The 23,042-nt window shown below is 43.4% G+C and overlaps 1 protein-coding gene across 9 annotated transcripts in view; it reads right to left on the bottom strand.

The window, feature by feature from the left end:
• LOC137646998 (speedy protein 1-B-like) overlaps positions 1-14,724 on the bottom strand; it is a 920,935-nt gene extending 906,211 nt beyond the window's left edge. For 6 of the 9 annotated variants that reach the window (XM_068380096.1, XM_068380092.1, XM_068380093.1 and 3 more), the window contains exon 1: positions 14,577-14,724. The gene's annotated coding sequence lies outside the window, so the exon portion shown is untranslated. The remainder of the gene's footprint in view (positions 1-14,576) is intronic. The other 3 variants (XM_068380090.1, XM_068380098.1, XM_068380099.1) reach the window with 1 other exon arrangement.
• Positions 14,725-23,042: the final 8,318 nt, after the last annotated feature.

Raw genomic sequence — 23,042 nt, 5'->3', positions numbered from 1 at the left:
GTGACGGAGGAGGGTCTGGATTCAAGGCGTGATGGATAACCCTTCGAATCCAAGCCGAGATGGCATTCTTAGTGACCCTCCCCTTCGTCCTACCTGTGCTAACAAACAATGCTCGCACTTGAGGACGAACTGCAGCTGTTTTCTTCAAGTAATACCTCAGACTCCTCACTGGACATAGTAGCAGCTGGTCTGGGTCGCTTGTTACTAAACGGAGACTCGCGATCCTGAAAGAGTCGAATCATGGGTCCGGCACTCCAGGATTCTGAGTCTTGGCAATAAACTCAGGGACGAACCTGAACGTTACCTCCCCCCATCCCCTTGAATGGGCGATGTCGTACAAGAGACCATGAAGTTCACTAACTCGCTTGGCAGAGGCCAAAGCGAGCAGGAAAGCCGTCTTCCAAGACAGGTGGCGATCAGAGGCCAGGCGTAATGGTTCGAAGGGAGGTCTCTTAAGAGCCCTGAGAACCTGAACCACGTTCCAAGGAGGAGGTCTCACTTCCGACTGAGGGCAGGTAAGCTCATGGCTACGTTTGAGTAGAGAGAGTTCCAGCGAGGAAGAAATGTCCATTCCTTTCAGCCTAAAAGCCAAGCTTAAGGCTGAGCGATAGCCTTTCACCGCTGAGACCGAAAGGCGCATTTCCTCCTGCAGATACACGAGGAACTCCGCTATTGCTGGAATAGTGGCATTGAGTGGAGAGATACCCCTCCCACGACACCAACCACAGAAGACTCTCCACTTCGCCTGGTAGACTCCCTCAGAGGACTTTCGCAGGTGCTGAGACATTCTCTCCGCAAACTGTTGCGAAAAGCCTTTCTCCGTGAGGAGACGCTGGACAGTATCCAGGCGTGAAGCCGAAGCGAGGCTACGGCCTTGTGGAAGATGTTGCAGTGTGGTTGTCTGAGTAGCTCGTGTCGTGGGGGAAGTTCTCTCGGGAGCTCTGTCAGGAGCTGCAGAAGGTCCAGGAACCATTCCGCGTGATGCCATAGAGGAGCTATCAGAGTCATCGAACAGTTGACCGATAGTCTGGTCCTGTTGAGCACACTTCTCATCAGACAGAACGGTGGGAAGGCGTACACGTCAATGTTGTCCCACCGTTGTTGGAAAGCATCTTGCCAGAGTGCCTTGGGGTCCGGGACTGGGGAGCAGTACAGGAGCAGCTTGAAATCCAAAGCTGTCGCGAACAGATCCACGGTCAGGGAACCCCACAAAGTCAGGACTTTGTTGGCTCTCTGAGGATCCAAAGACCACTCGGTACTCACTATCTGCGAAGCCCTGCTCAGACTGTCGGCAAGCACATTCCTCTTGCCAGGAATGAAGCGAGCTGATAGTGTTATCGAGTGGACTTCAGTCCACCTCAGAATCTCTACTGCAAGATGGGATAGCTGCTGCTAAAAAGTACCTCCCTGCTTGTTGATATAAGCCACTACCGTGGTGTTGTCGCTCATCACCACCACGGAGTGACCCGCCAGGGTCCATTGGAACTGTTGAAGAGCCAGATACACGGCCTTCATCTCTAGCAGGTTGATGTGCAGGTACTTCTCTGATTCTGACCAAAGGCCTGAGGTCCTCTGGTTCAGAATGTGCGGCCCCGCCCCCCCTCTTTTGACGCGTCCAAAAACAGTGTCAACTCCGGGGGGAGGACGAGAAGATCTACTCCCTTTCGCAGGTTCTCGTCGACCAGCCACCACCGCAGGTCCGCCTGTTCTGAAGGTCCTATCGGGACCTGCACCTCCGGGGAATCGGATCCTTGATTCCACCGGGACTTGAGCCGCCACTGCAGGGATCTCATCCTGAGATGGCCGTTTGGAACCAGACGAGCCAGGGAGGACAGGTGACCTAAGAGACGCACCCACGATTGGGCGGGAAGCTCTTCTCGCCTGAGGAAGGGTTCCGCCACCCTCCTCAGCCTTGCTATCCTGTCGTCTGATGGAAAGGCTTTGTGGAGATTGGTGTCTAACAACATGCCTAGATAAACCAGTCGTTGGGACGGCTGCAAAGAGGACTTCTCAAGATTTACCACGATCCCCAGATCCTGGCAAAGTCCCAGAAGCCTGTCTCGATGTCGAAGAAGGGTCGACTCCGAATCTGCTAGGATCAGCCAGTCGTCCAGATAACGAAGGAGACGGATGCCGTTCCAGTGCGCCCAAGAAGAAATCAGGGTGAACACTCTGGTGAACACCTGAGGTGCTGCGGAGAGACCGAAGCACAGCACCTTGAACTGGTAGATCTTGCTGTCTAGGCTGAATCTCAAGTACTTCCTGGAAGACGGATGGATTGGGATCTGGAAGTACGCGTCCTTTAGATCCAATGTGCACATGAAGTCTTGCGGTCTCACTGCAAGTCTGACCGTGTCCGCTGTCTCCATGCTGAACGGAGTTTGCTTGACAAACTTGTTCAGAGCTGAGAGGTCGATGACAGGTCTCTAGCCTCCAGACGCCTTCTTTACAAGAAAGAGTCGACTGAAGAAGCCTGGGGAGCCATCGACGACCTCCTGGAGAGCATCCTTTTTTAGCATGGTCTCGACTTCTGCCCGAAGGGCTAGCCCCTTTACCAATCCCATGGCATAGGAGCTCAACGACACTGGATTCGCTGTCAGGGGAGATAGAGATGTCGTGAATGGGACGCGATAGCCTTGGCCGATCACAGAGACCGTCCAAGCATCGGCCCCTTGTTGCTGCCACCTGTGCACGCAACTTTGAAGGCATCCCCCCACAGGTGGACACGCGGGGGGACTGCCACTCCTAGCGTTTGCGGCCGCGGCCGCTCCCTCTAGGAGTCTTGCCTCCCCTGGAGGACTTACCGCCCCTCTTGACCTTGGCTGGAAAGGACTGGGGCTTAGACACCACTTTCTTAGCTGCCGGTGCCTGCTTTAGTGTCTTGCGAGGCTGCTGCTGCGGTTGCTGCGGAGCTGGAGGCTTATAGGGCCGAGATGCAAGGGCCCTTTGGAGGAGGGAGTCCTGGCTCGACTGCCTCCACCTCTCAGCTGTGCGTTCCATGTCCTGCGGCTCGAACAGATTCCCCCCAAGGAGAGAAGCGTGCCTGAGCCTGCAGACATCCACGGCGGGAACCTTCGGGTGAATCTTCTTGGTCACCGCATCACGACGCTTCAACACCGAGTTGGTCCACAGGTTGGTAACCTGATGTGCCAGGAACTGGATGGAGCGAGTGCCCGAGAGGAGGAAGGTCTCCAGGGCCTTCCTATTGGTCTCCTTAGACAGATCCTCGGAGCGCAATAAGATGCCCAGAGAACCTAGCCAGATATCCAGCCCCGAAGTGGCCTGCATGGCGCACTTCGCGACCTTCTCATGGCTCAGGATCTCTGACGCCGAGAACGTCACCTGCCGGGCGGAGAGCTTCTCAAGGGAAACTCCCCTAGCAAGCTCTTCTACCGAATGATGGAGGGGAAGAGCGAGGCTAGACTTCCCCATGATCTCAAAATACCTCCTCTGCTGGAGACGAGGAGGTGGGAGGAGTTAGTTCCCGGCAGAGGAACGACTGGAGGCGGCGAGAACCACGAGTTGAGCATTGGCCCTGGCTCTGGCACTCTTCAGCCCCTGGGACCAGGGCAAAGCCGCGCTGGCCTTGGGGGGCTTCTAAGTACCGTACACCTGATCCAGGACCGTGTCCTTGCCTTCCTGGGGGGCGATCACGGGGTCCATGAACCCGTTGAGTTGCCTCATCAGGCTCAGGACTTGCCAGAAGGCGTGCTCCGACTCTTGCTGGTCTCCTCCCTGTGGACTGGCAGCTAAGTCTCCCGTCCCCGGAACCTCTTCCTGGGGAGATGCGTGGACGTTCTCCCGGGGTGCAGCTGGATCCTGACGAATTCGCGAAGAAGACTTCGGAATTGTCTTGGAGTTTTTAGGTTCCCTCCTGGGCGGGATACACGACCCCAACAAAGAGGTCTGGAAGGTGCCTTCCACGCGAGACGATTCCCCTCCATGTGGAGACGACTTCCCCCTTGGCGCCGAGGGGGAGACCGCTACCTCACTGGATTCTCCAGAGGACGGAAAAGCCTCGTCTTCAGGAGAAGGAGAAAGCGCCTGCGAAGGGGATGGAGCCTTCCTAACAGACCTCTTAGGAACCAGCTTCTCCCTGGGAGAAGTCACCACGAAGTCCACTCCTCTCCTTCTCTTCAGCGGGGGCGAGGCCGTCGTTGGCTTGTGTCCTTGATCGGCGAGTGCCGGCTTCATAGCCTTCACTAACGCCCGCATCAGAGGACTAAACCAGGACTGCCGAGTCACGGACACTGAGTCCGAAATTCCCGCTGGAGGGAAGGGGATCGGGCGATCCTTCGGAGTGGACACCACTTGACCTGCCTGTGAAGAAAAAGGGGAAGAAAATTGTTCTGGCCTCTCTGATGGGTCTTCCCTATCCTGATACAGAGACCTGCGCTTAGGCGGGGGCAATCCTGATTGCAGTCTGGCGACACGCGTCCCTGCTGCTGTCGCGAGCTGTGGAACCCGACGCGAACGGGGGTCGCGCTAACGCTCGTGCGTAGGCGACACTAAGGAGTCGCGCGCGAGAGGCTGTTGAAGCACGGGTGCGCAAACGCGCAGAGACAATCGAGCGCGGGAGCGGTCGCGCGCGGGCGTGTAGGCGAGTGAGCGCGAGTGCGTGAGCGAGTAAGCACCTGAGCGTGTGGGCGAGCTGGCGAGTAAGCGCGTGGGCGCGTCGGCAAGGGAACGCGTTGGCGCACGGGCAAACGCGATCGCTCCGACGACCGCTGTTGATGGTGTCCAGGGGACCTGTAACGGGTGGGAGATCGATGGCGCGTTGGTGAACGCTGGCGCGTAGGCGAGCGATGGCGCGTTGGCGAGCGATGGCGCGTAGAACGCGCAGGCGAGCAACCGCGCACGGTCGAGCTGGAAGAAGGAGACCCATGTCTCTCCAGATCCTCTGGGCGCCGACGCGTAGGAGAGCGCTTGCGCGCAGGCGAAAGATCACGCGGGCGGTCAGGAGATCGCCGATGTTCAGGGGATCGCTGACGCGCTGGGGATCGTTGACGCGCAGGAGATCGCTGACGAGCAGGCGAACGTTGACGCGTCTGTGGTCGCTGGCGAGCTGGTGATCGCTGGCGAGCAGAAGGGTGATGCGTGGAATCCTGTGTGGGAGCTGCCGGCGCATTGCGCAAAGGCGAACGTTCACGAACGGCCTCAGGAACAGGAGGAGCGTGGGCGCGAGGGCGTACAGTAGCCTTAAAACTACGCGCAGGCGACCGCGAGCGTTGCTGTGCTGGAACAGGCTGACGAGCAGGATCGCGAGGGCGAGGAGAAGAGGAGTCCTTGTCCAAGACCTGAACCGAAGTTCCAAGTCGCGCGGGCGAACGTGGGAGCACAGGGCGCGTGTCAGGAACTGGGAGCACAGGTGCGCTCTGACAGGCAGGAGATCTAGAGCGCTCAGGAGACCGATGGCGCGCAGGGCGCACAACAGGAACAGCAGGATGTTCGGAGTACTCAGGAGAGCGCTGGCGATCAGGAGAACGCTGACGAGCAGGAGAGCGCCTGTGCGCTAACACTGCAGAAGGGCGCTCAGGAGACCATTGGCGCGCAGGGCGCACAACAGGAACAGCAGGATGTTCGGAGTACTCAGGAGAGCGCTGGCGAGCAGTGGGGCGACGATCATCAGGAGAGCGCTGACGAACAGGAGAGCGCTGGCGATCAGGAGAACGCTGACGAGCAGGAGAGCGCTGACGAGCAGGAGAGCGCTGACAAACAGGAGAGCGCTGGCGATCAGGAGAATGTTGACGAGCAGGAGAGCGCTGGCGATCAGGAGAACGCTGACGAGCAGGAGAGCGCCTGTGCGCTAACACTGCAGAAGGGCGCGCAGAGGAACCCTGACGCGCAAGGGAAGCACCCACACCGTGGGAGGCAACCCTTTGCCCCGAAGGGACCGTTGCCCGTCGGGCCAGACTGCTGTCCATCTGCACCAGGGGCGGAAGGTCTGGAAGGCGTTGGAGATCGATCCCCGGCGAGGTCTAAGGAGGCAGGAGCTGCAGGCTGCTTACGGCGAGGAGAGTCCCTATGGGAGGAAGGAGGAAAAGATTCAAAAAGGCGCCTCTTAGCACCCTTATAGGGAGACGGGAGGCCCTTACGACGTAGCGGATGGTGAGCCTTATGGCGAAGGCGGCCACGAGGAGGGTCGTCAGGATCATCCGTCCTCCGAAGGGGAATCTCAGTCAAAGCGCTCCCCCGAGAGGGAGGCTTGGCAGCAGAAGAGCCCGTGGGACTCCCTTCCCCCTTCAAAGGATGTACAGAAGGGGGACGAGAGCCTTCAGCAACGTCAACCTCATCAGGAACCGCAGAGGTTGGCCCCGACCCGTCGGAAGCCTCTGTCACCACGACGTCGACGATAGACAGAGGATCTACCTCTGCTATCACCGGCGACTGCTTAACAGTGGCCCCCAACTGGACAAGGTCAAACAGGGCTTCCTTGGAGGGCAGGCCCTTCAGCCCCAAGGAAGCCCAAAGCTGAAAGAGATCATCATGAGACAACGAATCATTATCAATAACCTCCCCCGGAGGAGGAGGGGGAGCCGCCCCGCTATGGGAGGCGACGCCCTCTACCCCAACCCAAGGTCGGGAAACAGAACTAGGGCCTGCGCTCCCACTCGGCGGTCTCTCCTTAGGAGCCGGACGAAAAGGAGCTTCGGAGGAGGTTTGGGCGGCGAAAGAAGAGTCCCGAGAGCCTTCCTCCTTCAAGGCAACCCCAGAAGGAGAACGGTCTCTCTTGAACTTCTTCTTACGCCGGCGGCCAAACTTCTCCCACTGGGAGGCAGACCACTCCCTGCACTCACTACAATTATTTTCTCTGTCACACCGTCGGCCTCGACACTGCGGGCAAAGGGTGTGAGGATCCGTATCCACCACAGACATGAAAGTACCACAAGGGCGACCGGCAATACCAGGGCACTTGCGCATGATAGATATCCAAGGGTGAGGCCAACTTCAAACGCACACAAGCTGAGGAAAAGCAAAAAAGATTAAGGCTGTCAAATGAGGACGATGGACAGACACGTCTGTTCATCGCCAGAGCCAAAAGTGAAGTGAAGCAAATCACCGGTGTGTGGGGGGGAGGGGTAGCAAGCTACCCCTTCCCCTACCCCCGCCAACTAGCGCGGGGGTAGTTAACCCTCGTCAAAAACTATTGGCTCGTCATTTCAGCTACGCCGAAAGTAAACCCAATGTAAATAGCGTGGTTAGTATTTCGGTTACGGAACAAACCCCGGTTTCCAACTGGGGTACCCCATAATTGTCTTCATATAAGGGGGTCCAAAAACTCATGAATGGGTGGTTTGCCCAATAATCAGGGTCAGAAATGCATAAAACACAAGATGGCGAGTAGGAATAATATATGGTTCATGTATTTAGCTAGATATTAAAGTATCATATATTTACCCAAATATATACTTCCTGCGCACAAGCCCTCCTTCCACTTTCTTTCAACTAATGGAATTACTCCTGCCTGATGGTTCATTTGTAAGTAGCTCCTCCTCCTTCCTTCCCCAACCATAAAAGGAAGTTTACCATATTTGGGCATGTATGTATGCTCGAGTGTGATGTTGGCACTTTGGTGACACCCCCCGTTTTCTAAGCACAACTGTTCCTTTCCTCTGTAGCCGTTATGTGCCGGTGTAATGGTCTGTTTTCCCCCCCTCCGAAATTCCCCCCCAGGGGAAATATGGCCCAGGATATATATCCCCCTAGGGGAACTCTGTCCCAGGATAATATTCCTCCCTTTGGCCCAAGATTACCCCTTTGCTTGATGGAGGTAACCATTATTTCGGACGGGGGGAAAACAGACAAATACTGTACACCGCATATTAAAAGTAAGTCATTAATTTCTTTAATTTTAATGATTTTAGAGTGCGCAGTTCAACATTACCTCTTGCCAGTACAAGTTTGTGACCTGGGAAAGGGGTCCGGAGGCTTGCCCCCGCCTAGGGGTTGTGACCTGGGAAGGGCGTCTGGGGGCTTGCCAAAGGCTAGGGGTTGTGACCTGCGAAGGGGGTCCGGGGGCTTGCCCCCAGCTAGAGGTTGTGACCTGGGAACTTCTAGGTTAGGTTAGGTGGGTTTGTTAGGTTCTGTACCCTTTTATATTTTGTGTAAAGGGTATATGGAAAAATGCTTTAAAATACACGTTGCTATTATCGTAGCATTGCTAACGTTAGCAACGGCATCGTAACGTTGGTAACATTGCATTGCATAACATTGTATATATATATGTATGTATATATATATATATATATATATATATATATATATATATATATATATATATATATATATATATATATATATATATATATATATATATATATATATATATATATATATATATATATATATATATATATATATATATATATATATATATTATATATATATATATATTATATATATATACATATATATATATATACATATATATATATATATATATATAATATATATATATATATATATATATATATATATATATATATATATATATATATATATATATATATATATTATATATATATATATATATATATATATATATATATATTATATATATATTTATATATATATATATATATATACATATATATAAATATATATATATATATATATATATATATATATAAATATATATATATATATATATATATATATATATATATATATATATATATATAAATATAAATATAAATATATATATATATATATATATATATATATATATATATAAATATATAAATATATAAATATATATATATATATAAATATAAATATATATATATATATATATATATATATATATATATATATATATATATATATATATATATATATATATATATATATATATATAAATATATAAATATATATATATAAATATATATATATATATAAATATATATAAATATATATATATAAATATATATATATATATATATATATATATATATATATATATATATATATATATATATATATATATATATATATATATATATATATATATATATACTGTATTCCTAATATTTTGTCAAACTTACCGTTGATTATCTAATTCATCAAAATAGTTTCTCTGTAAGGGTGGGTGGGGGAGAAATGGCCTTGGGGGGGGGGGGGGGAATATCTTAGTGCTAAAATTCCCCCTGGGGGAATAACAGCCCGGGCTGCTTTTCCGGGGGGGGGGGGGGGGAAGCAATCCTAGGCTAATTTTCCCCGGGGGAATTTCAGTCAAGGGGGAAAATTTTCAGCTATACTGAAAGTACGTTATGTAGCCCAACGCAACAGAGTGTAAAGGATCCTCTACAGGCTATTTTGGTGCTATAGCCAAGTTTCACGGTGATTATCTTGGTACTTCTGATATAATGAATACATTTTTAAAAGCTCATTGTGGTATCCCTGAACGGTTAAAGGGCAATTTTAACTTAGCTTTTAGAGAAGACCAGCACATTCTCTACTGGAACGCTTTTGTAAAGATTGCCAAGATAAAATAGACGTACGTGTCAATCATTAGGTAAGGAATTATTTGTGATTTACCTTATTACTATGTAATGATTTGTTTATGATTTACTTTTAGTTTGTGACCTGGGAAGGGGGGTCCAGAGGGCTAAACACTCACTAGATCTGTGACCTGGTAACTGTTAGGTTAGGTGGGTTTGTTAGGTTCTTGGCATTTTACAAATCTCAAAAAAGTTAAATAAAACTGTTTTGTCCTCTTTTCGAACAACCAAAGTCCCAGGTTACCACCTGTGACCTGTGTCTGTAGGGAAGGGGTGTTTGTAACAGTAACACAGCTTATTTGCAGTGGAAATAAAGGTCAAATTCGTTGCAAGCACGCTGTATACTGTAAGAAATGCTGTTTTTCCTATTAGAATTGTTGTCGTTTATTGTTCTTTAATTTTACCATTATACTTAGCAAGTACCAAATTAGCTTCAAAAATGAAAATTTCTACCATAAAGAAAATCGGGTTAATATATGATACAGTACTCTAATTTCTAGCGAAACTGGAATTCGCTATAAGAAATGGACGAGTTCTGGCTAGTTTGGTATTTTTCTCTACATGTTTAATAGGGGCTGGGGCATAATAACTTACGTATCGGTCTATTAACCCTTTTACCCCCAAAGGACGTACTGGTACGTTTCACAAAACCCATCCCTTTACCCCCGTGGACGTACCGGTACGTCCTTGCAAAAAAATGCTACAAAAATTTTTTTTTCATATTTATGATGATTTTTTTTTTTAAATTCAGTCATTTTCCAAGAGAATGAGACCAACCTGACCTCTCTATGACAAAAATTAAGGCTGTTAGAGCAATTTAAAAAAAATATACTGCAAAATGTGCTGGGGTTAAGTGTTGGAAATTTCCAAAGATCCTGGGGGTAAAAGGGTTACAATGTGAAGTAGATTTTTCACTAAGTCCATTGTTTTCATCTGAGAGACTGAAGCGGACTTATAGCGCATGCGTTTTTTCCCATGCTTTGGGGAGCTTTCTGTGGACTGTATTTAAAATGACATTTGTCAGGTTGTTTTTTTTAAACCAGTGAACAGCTTACAAGTACTTCTTCATAAGTTCCCGGATGTTGTTGTACAACAATCATTTTTTCCCACCTTCGTGTTGTTTCCGCTTAACCACCAACTCGTAAAGACGTCTCCAAGAGGGAACTTGAGGGAAGTACATCAATCTATTTCGTAATTTAGTGTAATTTCCTTTCTGTCGGCAATTGATTACGATGGAAATGCTCTACGTTCAGTGTAAAGCTATTGTTACTCATGTGTAATTAAAAAAATAACAGCGAAATAATGCCTCATAATTCCGACATAATTTTCAAGGAAGGCCAGCACATTTTCTACTGAAAAGCTTTAGTAAAGATTGCCAAGAAAAAAAAAAGGCGACAGTGTCAATCAGAAGGTAAGGATTTATTTGTGATTTACTTTTAGTTTGTGACCTGGGAGTGGGGGGAGGGGGCTTCGGCTAGCAGTTGTGACCTGGGATGGTTTATGACCTGGGAATTGGGGTCGCTTCACCCCCAACTCGGACCATCGCCAAGTCGGACCCTTACTAACTCGGACCGTACCTCCACCAACTCGGACCATTAAAACCAACTCGGACCACAATATACCACCTCGGACCACAGTAGTGAACCAACTCGGACCAGGTTGATAAGATTATAAATTAGAACAATTGGTAAAAATAAATTGAGAACAGTGAAAGTCACACATATTTATTATTAGGAGAGTTATTAAAAACATGCAAATGTAGAAGCAAGACAAAGTAAAATGTTCAATAAAACATATTCAAATTAATAATCATACATTCACAGCAATGAAATGGGAAACAGCTTTTAGAAGGCTTTTACCCGATCTATGACCTAGAGAAAACTCCTCCCACAGTACGACTAGTCTTCCATGTTGCTTAGCATACTTTGTCTTTTGGTGGCGCAACACTTTTCCATCATTTAAGAAATTTACATATAGTGGCACAAGCTTTGCTTCATTATACAAAAGAGATAGGAGAATGTAGAAATTAAGTTGACCTTTTCGTGATTTTCTGTTTAGTCTGTGGTGCCACCCTTCCACGTCGTTGTTTGTCCTGACACTCCTACCAAAAACACACCACGCTTTGGGTGGCCACATTTCGGAGGAAATCCAAGTATTGTGAATGTATTCTAAAAGATTTAAAAGTTGTTGTGACCCAGCTGCTTTTCTATAAAATCTTAAAAATAGTCCTTCTATGTGATCATCAGGTACGTATGGTAGAGAAAGAAGTTGTCTCACAAACTTATATGTTTTGGTGTCACTTGTGTATGCAGACTGAAGGCCAAATTCTTGGGCCTTCCTTCACACTGCTTGTCCCCAGTGAAACGCACAACCACGCATAACTACATCTGGGAACACATCTGGGATAGCCCGCCAAACACTTGCCTCAAAATCTAGAATTACTTCTTGTACTTTTAATTGTTCACCTAGGATTTCCTTAATTCTACTAAACACCTTTTTGTAATCTTTGCGTCTCTTACCTGACATTAAAACAAATACAAGAGGCATTTGTTTCACATTCCCATCATACTTCATGAATGCATGAATGCTAAAAAGTTGTGTGAAGGGTTGCCTAACAACTTTGAATGTCCCATCGACATACCACCTTTTTGCTTTAGCAAGTAACTGACACTGTCCTTCTGTTGCAAATACTAAGTGACGTCTATCCCCTACATGTATATCAAATTTAAGAAAGTTAGGTGGTATGTGTTCCTCACTAATTTCAAAACTCAAATCCACGGGTTCAGCAGGTCTGTTTGCTTGCCGCTTCCTGTTTGCTTGACGAGCGAGATTTATGGGGGCAGGTAGTGAAGCAGTAGGCATTGTTGGATCTACGTTTTCAAGGATTACTTCCTCCACGATTTCTAATGCGGGCCGAAACACATCCTCCATTGCTTTATCTTTAATTAATTTTGAAACCTTACTTGTGGTAGCAGGGCATGTTTCCGGTGGATGGGAATGTTCACTGGGCCCTCTGATAAACGAATTATTCACTTCCTTTATTATCATTCCACACTTAACATTTTTATTCCTAACTGCGCAACGCCAATGAACACCAACTGTTGTTTCTCTTTTGAATGTATATGAATAACCCTGACTGTCTACAAGTTTCTGTTTTCCTCTTTGTGATGACGCACACACTTTTTCATAAGTAATACATTCTACCAATGCTTGTGCCTGATCCTCGATTAAACATTCACCATTATTTACAGAGTCCTCGTTGATAAGATTATCCACCAACGCTTCATCAGGTGGATGGTCAGTGATACAGTCAGCAGTGTTGCCTAGTTTGGAAGAGCATGTGGCACACCTCCAATCAATTTCCACCCCCTCTCTTACTGCTTTTCTGTAATCTTCCCTGGTAACGCCCGTCCCACAAGTTCGGTGTTGCCACAAATTGCATCCGTCACACAGCAATGCCTCCTGCAACAATTTGTACTCAGATGATTTTCTAGTCGATATATCAATTTATATTTCTCCGTTCTTATAAAATGATTATCTGGTAATGGTAATCGTCAATAGGATTAAGATAATTTAATTTAATAATATCAATATATAATTTAATTTAACAATATTTAGCTAAATTCTTAAATCGCACCTGTCGAGGTCGCACTGTGTTTAGGCACAGCAAACACTTGTCCATGGTAGGTTGCGCCTTCAGCTGTGTACAGATACGGGTATGAGTGCAGTTTGTTTTGGCTGTTAGGCATACTGTTTATTTTGGTTAGGCATACTCTGTTTATTTTGGTTGTTACAGCTTTTGGTGGTAATTATGCAATTATCCTGTAAAACAAGCTTGAGACAAACACAGAGAGAGAGGGAGAGAGAGAGATAATGCGTTGAGAAACAAGCTCTCTCTCTCTCTCTCTCTCTCTCTCTCTCTCTCTCTCTCTCTCTCTCTCTCTCTCTCTCTCTCAAAAGGATATAGTCCGTTTTAATCTTTAATTCCCCATCTTTTAAAAGAGGACAAATTCCTTTTGTTTTCATAAATTTGGTTGTTACCGGTTTTGGTGGTAATTATGCAATTATCCTGTAAACTTTAGATTGCGTGTTTGCTCGATGGTCCGAGTTGGTTTACATGATGGTCCGACTTGGCATTTCCAAAGTTTTTGACGGTCCGAGATGGTCGAGATAATGGTCCGAGTTGGTATTTCAAAATGGTCCGAGTTGGAAATGGTCCGAGTTGACCCTACCCCTTGGGGTCCGGGGGGCTTGCTCCCACCTAGGGGTTGTAACCTGGGAAGAAGGTCCGGGGGGCCTGCCCCCACCTAGGGGTTGTAACCTGGGAAGTGGGGTCTGGGGGGAGTAGCCCCCCCCTAGGGGTTATAACCTGTGAAGGAGGGTCCGGGGGGCTTGCCCGGCCTAGGGGTTATAACCTGGGAAGGAGGGTTTGGGTGGCTTGCCCACAGCTAGGTGTTGTGACCTGGGAACTACTAGGTTAGGTTAGGTTAAGTGGGTTTGTTACGTTCTGTACCCTAATACATCTCAAAAGTGTTATATAATCATGCTTGGCCTGTTTTTAGCCCCTTGTATGACCCATATATTTTTCCAACTGGTTATCTTGGCATTATTTTGCATTTCTGAACATTATTAATGCTGCAAATCACTTGTTTATGACCATTTCCACACCCCCAAAAAAACCCCGATTTCCCACTGGGGTTCCCCATAATTGTCTTTATATAAGGGGGTCCAAAAACTCATGAACAGGTGATTTGCCCCAATAATCATGGTCAGAAATACATAGAACACAAGATAGCGAGTAGGAATAATATATGGTTCATGTATTTGGCTATATATTATGGTATATTAACCAAAAATCGACTTGACAAGTAATATTTCACACTGTACCAACTAATTACATAAACCAGAATATCTATAAAAATGGACCTGACCAACCACTATTGCATTATCCTGGGACTTATCACAAATATACACTTGGTATGTATAGCAAGAGGAGTAGGCCTAGCCTACACGAAAGACACTGGGGTTTATCCTTTCAGATAGGAGTCATTTAAAGTAAGTGTATAGCAGTCTTACCTGGTTATAATAAAGAAGTTTCTAAAATTTCCCTTTCTCGGCTTTCAAAGCAATCAACGGTGTAATAGGACTAATATCGACGATTTGTTAACCTGCGAACAGTTCGGGTGCAGCGCAGGCAATCTTACCCAATTAGAACAGGGTTGCAAGATTTTCTTGTCCATATTATCGTACCATTTCTGCAGAATTATTGCTTCTCTAGTATAGTTATCGTACAACTATACCTAAAAGATTGTGTAATCCTTTCGGTGTGTCTTGATTATTATTATTATTATTATTATTATTATTATTATTATTATTATTATTATTATTATTATTACTTGCTAAGCTACAACCATAGTTGGAAAAGCAGGATGGTATAAGCCCGGGAGCCCCAACAAGGAAAAAAGCATAGTGAGGAAAGGAAACAAGGAAAAATAATATATTTTAAGAACAGCAACAACAAACAGCAACAACATTAAAATAAACATTTCCTATATAAATTATAAAACTTTAACAAAACAAGAGGAAGAGAAATTAGATAGAATAGTGTGCCCAAGTGTACCCTCAAGCATGAGAATTCTAACTCAAAACAGTGGAAGACCATGGTACAAAGGCTATGGCACTGCCCATCCTCCTACGTCTATTGACCCAAAGGACATGAGTCATGTTATGACAATAAAACAATCTCCAGTAGATTTGAGAACAAATTAGAAGAATATTGGGGGTAGATGGCGATGGTCTGGGCAAGTTCTTAGCACTCCCCAAGAGATAATAGTTCACTAAACGTTCAGCTGGGCTCCAAAAGGCATTGGAAGAGTCGAAGGACCTGCAGGCATATATGGTTGAGGACTAAGAAGCTTGAAGTAGGAGATTGATGAAGGGAGAAGTATTGAATTAAAAGTTAAAGATAGAGATGACTAGCGAAATCCAACCATGGTCCTTTGTGTGTCTTGATGTTTTAATCTAAAGATAAAGGATATAACGGATTTATTTTTTTTAAACATTTAAATATCATAAGGAAAAAAAACAGAAATATTATTAAGTTTAGTTAGTAACTGTTTGTTTTGTTAACACTTGGAATCCCTGTACCACAAACCTACAAGATCTGTTTCTCGTATGTATTCTTAGGCATTTAGAGTATCACAATGCTTATTCCTCGTTAAGTGGAGTTTTATATGGGCAAGTATTTGGTATGGCTACGTGTAATTCCTTGTTCACATTTTTATCCAACAGGTATAGCATAGATTTTTTATACTATAGTGATACCCAATGTCTTTTGAATATACGAAAAAAGGGCCTTGGCGATTCCTATAGTTTGGCCTTCAAAATATTTGCTATCGCTATGTTGGTGATGTTCTGGATATTTTAAAAATGACAATTTTAATCTTGATGGTTTATTTCGCTGGCTATATCCATAAAACTTATTATAGCAAAAGGAAGAAAAAAAACTGAAATAACAGTAGCCTATCCAGTTTTTAGACGTTTTTAATTTACCATATTTAGAAAGTTAATCAATTACTAATCTATCAAGTATATGACTATATGTAATTTATTGCCGCACCCCTCCCCTTTTTTTATCCCACGTGTACAGTATAGATTTTTATACTATAGTGATGATAACGCAGTTATGAATAGGCCTACATAGAAAGAAAAAATACTAAATTGGAAGAAATTGTCAATAATCTCTGGTGTCCCAAGTATTTATTTTAGATAACTCTATAAATAAAGTCAAGATATTTTCTTATAGTGTAAAAGAGACTCTTTAGCTATGGGAAGCAACTCATCAAGGAGAAGGACATTCCAAAATCAAACCATTATTCTCTGACCTTGGGTAGTGCCATTGCCTAGTACCATGGTCTTGGGTTCGAGTTCTCTTGTTTGAAAGTACACCCAGGCACACTATGCTATCTGTTTCCTTATTTCCTTTCCTCACTGAGGTCATTTTCTTGTTAGAGCCCTTAAGGCCATAGCATCCCAAGCGCGGATCCAGTAAGTTAAAAATGAGGCGGTCAGAAAACATGACTAATACAGCTGGGGGCCTAAGGGTGCTTTAAGGCCCCCACCCCTCACGGAAGCTGACAAACTTTTAATCTATTTTAGAGCCATTTTTCATATATTTGAATTCATTTTTTCCTTATAATTGAATTTATAAGGCAAACATGCATTGTAGCCTACAATAACAGCATCTCGATAAAATGCATAAAGTATTTCAGCAGTAATATCTACAATTACTTTTAGTACTTGGCTATTCATTCCCAAGAAACTTCATCAGTTGACTACCTCTGAGAGAGAGAGAGAGAGAGAGAGAGAGAGAGAGAGAGAGAGAGAGAGAGAGAGAGAGAGAGAGAGAGAGAGAGAGAGAGAGAGAGAGAGATGATTTCAATCTTCCACATCTATTTTACTCCATCCTTTCAATTGATTGATTGATTTGAAGTTCTCTGGCATCCTGACATCGAAGGTAATTGACGCCAATATCCTTTATTATAAATAGAGATTAAAAGAATATTCAATTAAAACCAGAAAATTGAATTTGTTAAAGAAGTTAAATAGCATTAAGAAGACCTGCTTCTGATATAAATTTAAAAATGCCACTAGCATTGTACGAAACATCATGTCCAAGGAACTTGGCAAGGCTGAACCTGCCATCTTCACCACGAGCCTCAAACAGATATCTATTTCTTTCTGTGCTTTAAGTAGGGCATTCAGTCAACAAATGCCTCACTGTCAAGGGTATTAAACAGTCATCGCAATATGGTTGGTGTTGTCCAGCCAGCAGAAACTCATGTGTCATCCGAGTGACCAATGCGGAGTCGACAAAGAGTAGTCTGCCATTTTCTGGGTATCCCATTATATCTCCAAGGGCATATAACAATCGCAATTTCTCTCATCTTATTTTCGCTCAAACTATCCCAATGGTGTTGTCAATTGTAATAAATAAAATTCTTAATTGCTGGTAAAAAATCATTACAAAGAATGGGATACCTTCTTGGCAGCGACTCAGCTGCAGCACTCTTAGCCAGTGAATCTGCCTCTTCATTTCCAGACACACCTACGTGGGCCGGAACCCAGCAAAATCTAACTGTTATACCTTTCAGGCCAATGATTGAAAGCCACTCTAAAATCTTTAAAACTGAAGGGTTGCTAGAATTAAAACCTTCTAAAGCTTGAATGAAGGACACTTCTTGAATCACTAAAAATGGTCTAATTGCCTTCCTCTTTTAACGCTATTTTCTCAATAACGGTTAGTATGCCATATAATTCAGCAGTAAATATGGAAGATATTGGAGGAAGTGCACCTCTACAGTTAAAAGAACTACTATATAATCCAACTCCAACGCTAGCATCAGATTTGGAGCCATCGGTATATATAAAAGTTAATTCCCTATGTTCCTCAATATGTTCCATAAAAAGAGACCTAGCTTCTAATTCAGTCATGTTCTTTTTAACACCAATAAAATATTTACAAAAATATATCTATGGTAATTTCCACGGAGGGGTTGATGGTATCTTAAATGGAAGCACCTTACCTCTAATTATATCAAGACTGTTTAATAATTGTTTAACCCGAAAGCCATAAGGTTGAGGAGATTTTGGGTGCAACTCAAAGTATGTTGAGTTCCTTAAAAGGCATGCAGTCTGAAAGGCTAAGGAGTTAGGGAGTCTTTGTAACCAAAACTAATACCGAATAATGGAAGATATTCGGTAATGGTCTAGAGGTAACTCTCCAGCATCAACAAGGAGGCTTGGGAAAGGTGAAGTTCTAAACACTCCTGTGGACAATCTAATACCAGCATGATGTATTCAATCTAATATCTTTAATCGGCTTGGGGTGGCTGAGGAGTATATTTCACACCCATAACTAATTTTGGAGAAAATTAAGGCCTTGTATAATTTTAAAACAGTTTTACGATCTGCCCCCCATGATGTATGGGACAATACTTTTAAAAGATTCAGAGCCTCAAGACATTTAGCTTTTAACGTCTTTAAGTGTGGGACCTAGGTTAACCTACAATTGAAAATCAATCCTAAGAATTTAGCTTCACCTACACATGGGATCCGTTGTCCTTTCATGTATATATCTGGGTCTGGATATACTCCCCGGATACGACAGAAATGGACAATAGTAGTTTTGCTTGTTGGAAACTTAAACCCATTCATATCAGCCCACTGAATAATTTTATCAATTGTGAGTTGTAGTTTTCTCTCAACCATTGCCATTCTAGCTCCAGCAAATGATATGGAGAGATCATCCACAAATAGCGTAAAGAGGATATCTTGGGGAATAACTGAGGATATCCTATTAATTGTTAGTGCAAATAGGATTACACTCAGCACACTACTCTGGGGAAGTCCTTCTTCCTGACATTTCTGATAGAGTTTCCCCTACTCCCACTTGAAAAACTCAATGTGAAAGAAATGACTGAATAAACGGTGGTAGCTCTCCTCTTAATCCAAATTCATGAATAGTTTTAAGTATACTATATCTCCATGCAGTATCATATGCCTTTTCAAGGTAAAAAAAGACTGTTACATGGTGCTGTTTGGATGCAAGGGCTTCACAAATAGAGGACTCAAGTCGTATCAACACATCAGTTGTTGAATGCATTTTCCTGAATCCACACTGGATAGGTAATAAAATACCTTTCTTTTCAAGGTGCCACATCAGTCTTGCATTGACCATCTTCTCCATGATCTTACATAAGCAACATGTCAATGCAAAAGGTCGATAGCTTGCTGCTAAAAACTTGTCCTTATCGGGTTTTAAAAAGGCTAAAATAATGGCTAGTTCCCAAACACTTGGATAACTATGATCATGCCATATTCTATTAAAAATGCTTAAAATTAATAACTTTGTATTAAAAGGTATGTGTTTAATCATTGCAAATGGAATTCCATCGGGTCCAGGGGATGTATCGTTACACGTAGCAAGAGCAGAATAAAATTCTCTTTCAGTTAAAGGAGAATTGTATGACTCTTCCCCTCTTGTTGCAAAATTTAAAACTTTCTTTTCTTCAATGTTCCTATACTGGTGACCAGGAGCTGCTTCACACTTGCATTATACATTTGAAAATTGACCAGCCAGGCCATTGCTAGCTTTAGTTGCTTCAGTCACATACTAACCATTTACCCTTAACACTGGTGGTGGGCTTGGGTTGAATTTGCCCGCTATCTTTTTCACTTTCCTCCACACAGATGATGTTGGTGTTCTACTGTTAATGGAGGAAACAAACGACACCCATGAATGGCGCCTAGCTTCTTTCATGGCACGACGGAACAGTGCTCTACATTTCTTGTATATGACTAAATTCTCCTCAGTACGGCGCCTGCGCAATCGAGTTGAAGACTTTCTTGTGGGTCTGTGCAGGGCAGTTAGTGATGACCACCAGGGGACTGGTCGTCGTCTGAATATCCCTGTTGTTTTGGTAATGGAATTGACTCCTGCTATGTAAAGCGTTCCATTAAATTAGTCTATGGCATCATCAACACTTTCAAACTGTTCTGCACTTCCTTCAATTTCACTTAGCTCCCGAAATCTATCCCAGTCCGCCTTATCAAGATTCCATCGAGTCGATCTCTGTAAAGGTGGACCATTGTTGGTGTTTATAATGATTGGTGCATCATCACTAGTATGCCAATCATCTAATGTTCTCCAATTAAAATTGAGAAGATAGTTAGAGCTTGCAACTGATAGGTCAATGCATGACAAGGTACCTGTCTGAACATGAAAGTGTGTGGGCTCTCCTATATCAAGGAGTCCTACATCTTCATTCTTCAAAATTGATGATATAATATTACCCCTTGCGTTTGCCCAAACATCACCCCAAAAAAGGATGTCTACTATTAAGATCTCCTAGTAAGAGAAAAGGTTGTGGGAGTTGTTTAATCACCTCTACTATATTACCATATGAGATGTTATAATTTGGAGGCAAGTAAAGGAACAGATTGTGTATTTTCTCCTTATATCAATCTGTACCACCACTGCCTCTAGAGGGGTACAGATAGACAAAAGATATTTGGGGAACATCTCGACGAACGTATATAAGACTTCCCTCGTGGCTCCCTGCTCGTTGATCATATGGTGTCCTGTAGCTAACATACTCTCGAGGACAAGGATTATTAGCATCGAGCTTGCTCTCCTTTAGATATACAATTATAGGGGAGTGCTCACGTATGAGGAGCTTAAGTTCTTCATATTTCGCCCTTACACCCTGGCAATTCCATTGCAGAATGGAGGAAAAAACTATGGTTCATTTTTTGGAAGACACTTTGGATGAAGTCTTCCTATTGGCAATATTTGATCTAACACTATTTCCCGGTGGTATCTCTAGACAGGATCTTGATATGTTGGATTTTGTGTTTGTCTTTTTCTTTGTGTCCTTTTGATCTAATTGTTGAGGAGGATGGTGGACCTCAACGTGAATTTCTGATTGGTTCAATTTACCTTCCAGTTGATCAGAAACAGCAGACATGACATCATATTTATTTGAAGTCGTGACTTTAATGTTTCTTATGGTAGGAGGCGAGAGAGATGGAGGGCTCTCTCTTTTCGATTAAAAAATTGTGATCTATCAGGCTTTTGCACCTTTACCACTACAGGTTCACCAGGTAAATTGGTTTCAAATGGAACCTCCATCAGATCAGGCAAGGACACGGCCTAAGAGAGGTTTGTACTATTATTTAGAATGGGAGTAGATGGCTTTTGAATATCTTTCAGATGTTTAAGTATTTGTCTCAATTTTCTACAATTTCTGGATATAAATTTTCAATGGGACTCTCAACCTCTTTAACTACTTTCATATATTTCTTTTTGTTAGAAGTGAGGATATAATTTTCGTCCGTGTGCTGGCAAGTTTTTCTTCAGAACCATTGAAAAAGGTTGCCCTGGTCTTATCTGTTTTTCAAGAGCTCTTTCACGAGGGTCTTTAAAAGTAACCCGTTCCATGGTCCTAATGGCCTGAATTTCTTTTTCAAAAATATACTTGATACAGCTTTTAGATGTCGCTGGGTGTGCTTCCCCACAATGTATGCAATTTGGATTTTCTATGCATACTCCATGACTTTTTTCACAGTTGGCACAAACAGCTGGCTTATTATTTACTTTTTCCTTGCATTTCTGGCTTAAATGGCCATACATTTGGCAATGATAACATCGCAATGGTGAAGGGATATATGGGGAATGAGACGTTTCGGCGTAGCCCATTTGGCGTCGCCGTTTCGGCGTGGCCAGTTAGGCGTAGCCGATTCGGCATCAGACTTATTCGGCGGAGAGACTGTTGGCCATCAACTATTACTTTGTAAAACATATATATATATATATATATATATATATATATATATATATATATATATATATATATATATAATATATATATATATATATATATATATATATCGCTAATCATAAATAAATTCTTTGTTAAAGTATAATTAGCTCTATTTCGATGTTATAGTGTAATTAGTTCTCACTCACTTTAATCTATTTAAAAAAAAATGTTATTTCCTTCTTTTGTTTAGATTTACTTGTTTCAGTTGTCTAAGCCCTAATTCACGACATGGAAGGAGATATTTTAACAAAACGTGGAAGAAACAAAGTGATTCACGAAGGATACCTTTTTATTTTTGATGCAACGAGCAAAAGTGATTATGAATTAGAATTATGGCGATGTGAAGAGAAAGATCAGTGTAAAGTAAGACTGCATAAGAAGGATGGAAAAGTGATTCGACAGTTGAATCAACATACCCATGAACCATCTGCTGCAAAAGTAAAAGTAGGAAAATTGAAAACATATATTAAGAAAAGATGTGCTGAAACTCTGGAGCCACCAACCGTTGTGGTAATTGAATGCTTAACTGGCGCCTCTCAATCAGCTTTAGCTAGCTGTAGCACCTGGCCTGCCTCCAATGCTAAAAGTTATCGCAAGGAAACGAAAGTTTTAATTTTGTAATGCAATATTTTCAATTTAAAGTTTTTAATATGCATTATTCCATTATTGTTTTAATAGGATCCTTTATACACTAAGTGAATAAAAAAAATTTTTTTTTTCCAATTTAAGATTTTTATTCACATTAATAGTCGATTTTTTTTTTCAAAATTTTCATACATAAATAAGTAAAATAAGTCATTGGGTGTTTTCAAAAACAATGACGCCGAAACAGTCTGACGCCTAAACGACTACGCCGAATAGTGCTGCTAGTTTTCTGATGGAGAATCGGCTACGCCGAAACAGCGACGCCAAATGGGCTACGCCGAAACGTAGCAAACCCGGATATATGGTTTCACCTTCAAAGATAGCCAACCAGCTTTAATAACATTTGGTAATCAGCATTGATGAAATGTTATAATCAAAGTAGCAAGAGGAATGCGTTGTTCTCCAACTCTCTTTCTCATTCTGACTACTTTTACTACTCCTTGACTTTTCAGTCCATCCTCCAATTTCTTTTCCTCTACGTCCAGCAATTCTGGAGTATTTATCACACCTCTAC

Source organism: Palaemon carinicauda, chromosome 9 (assembly GCF_036898095.1).
Source record: "Palaemon carinicauda isolate YSFRI2023 chromosome 9, ASM3689809v2, whole genome shotgun sequence".
In the NCBI taxonomy this organism is placed as follows: domain Eukaryota; kingdom Metazoa; phylum Arthropoda; class Malacostraca; order Decapoda; family Palaemonidae; genus Palaemon; species Palaemon carinicauda.
Note: the sequence above shows the minus strand (reverse complement) of the source record. Positions and strands in the feature narration are given on the sequence as shown.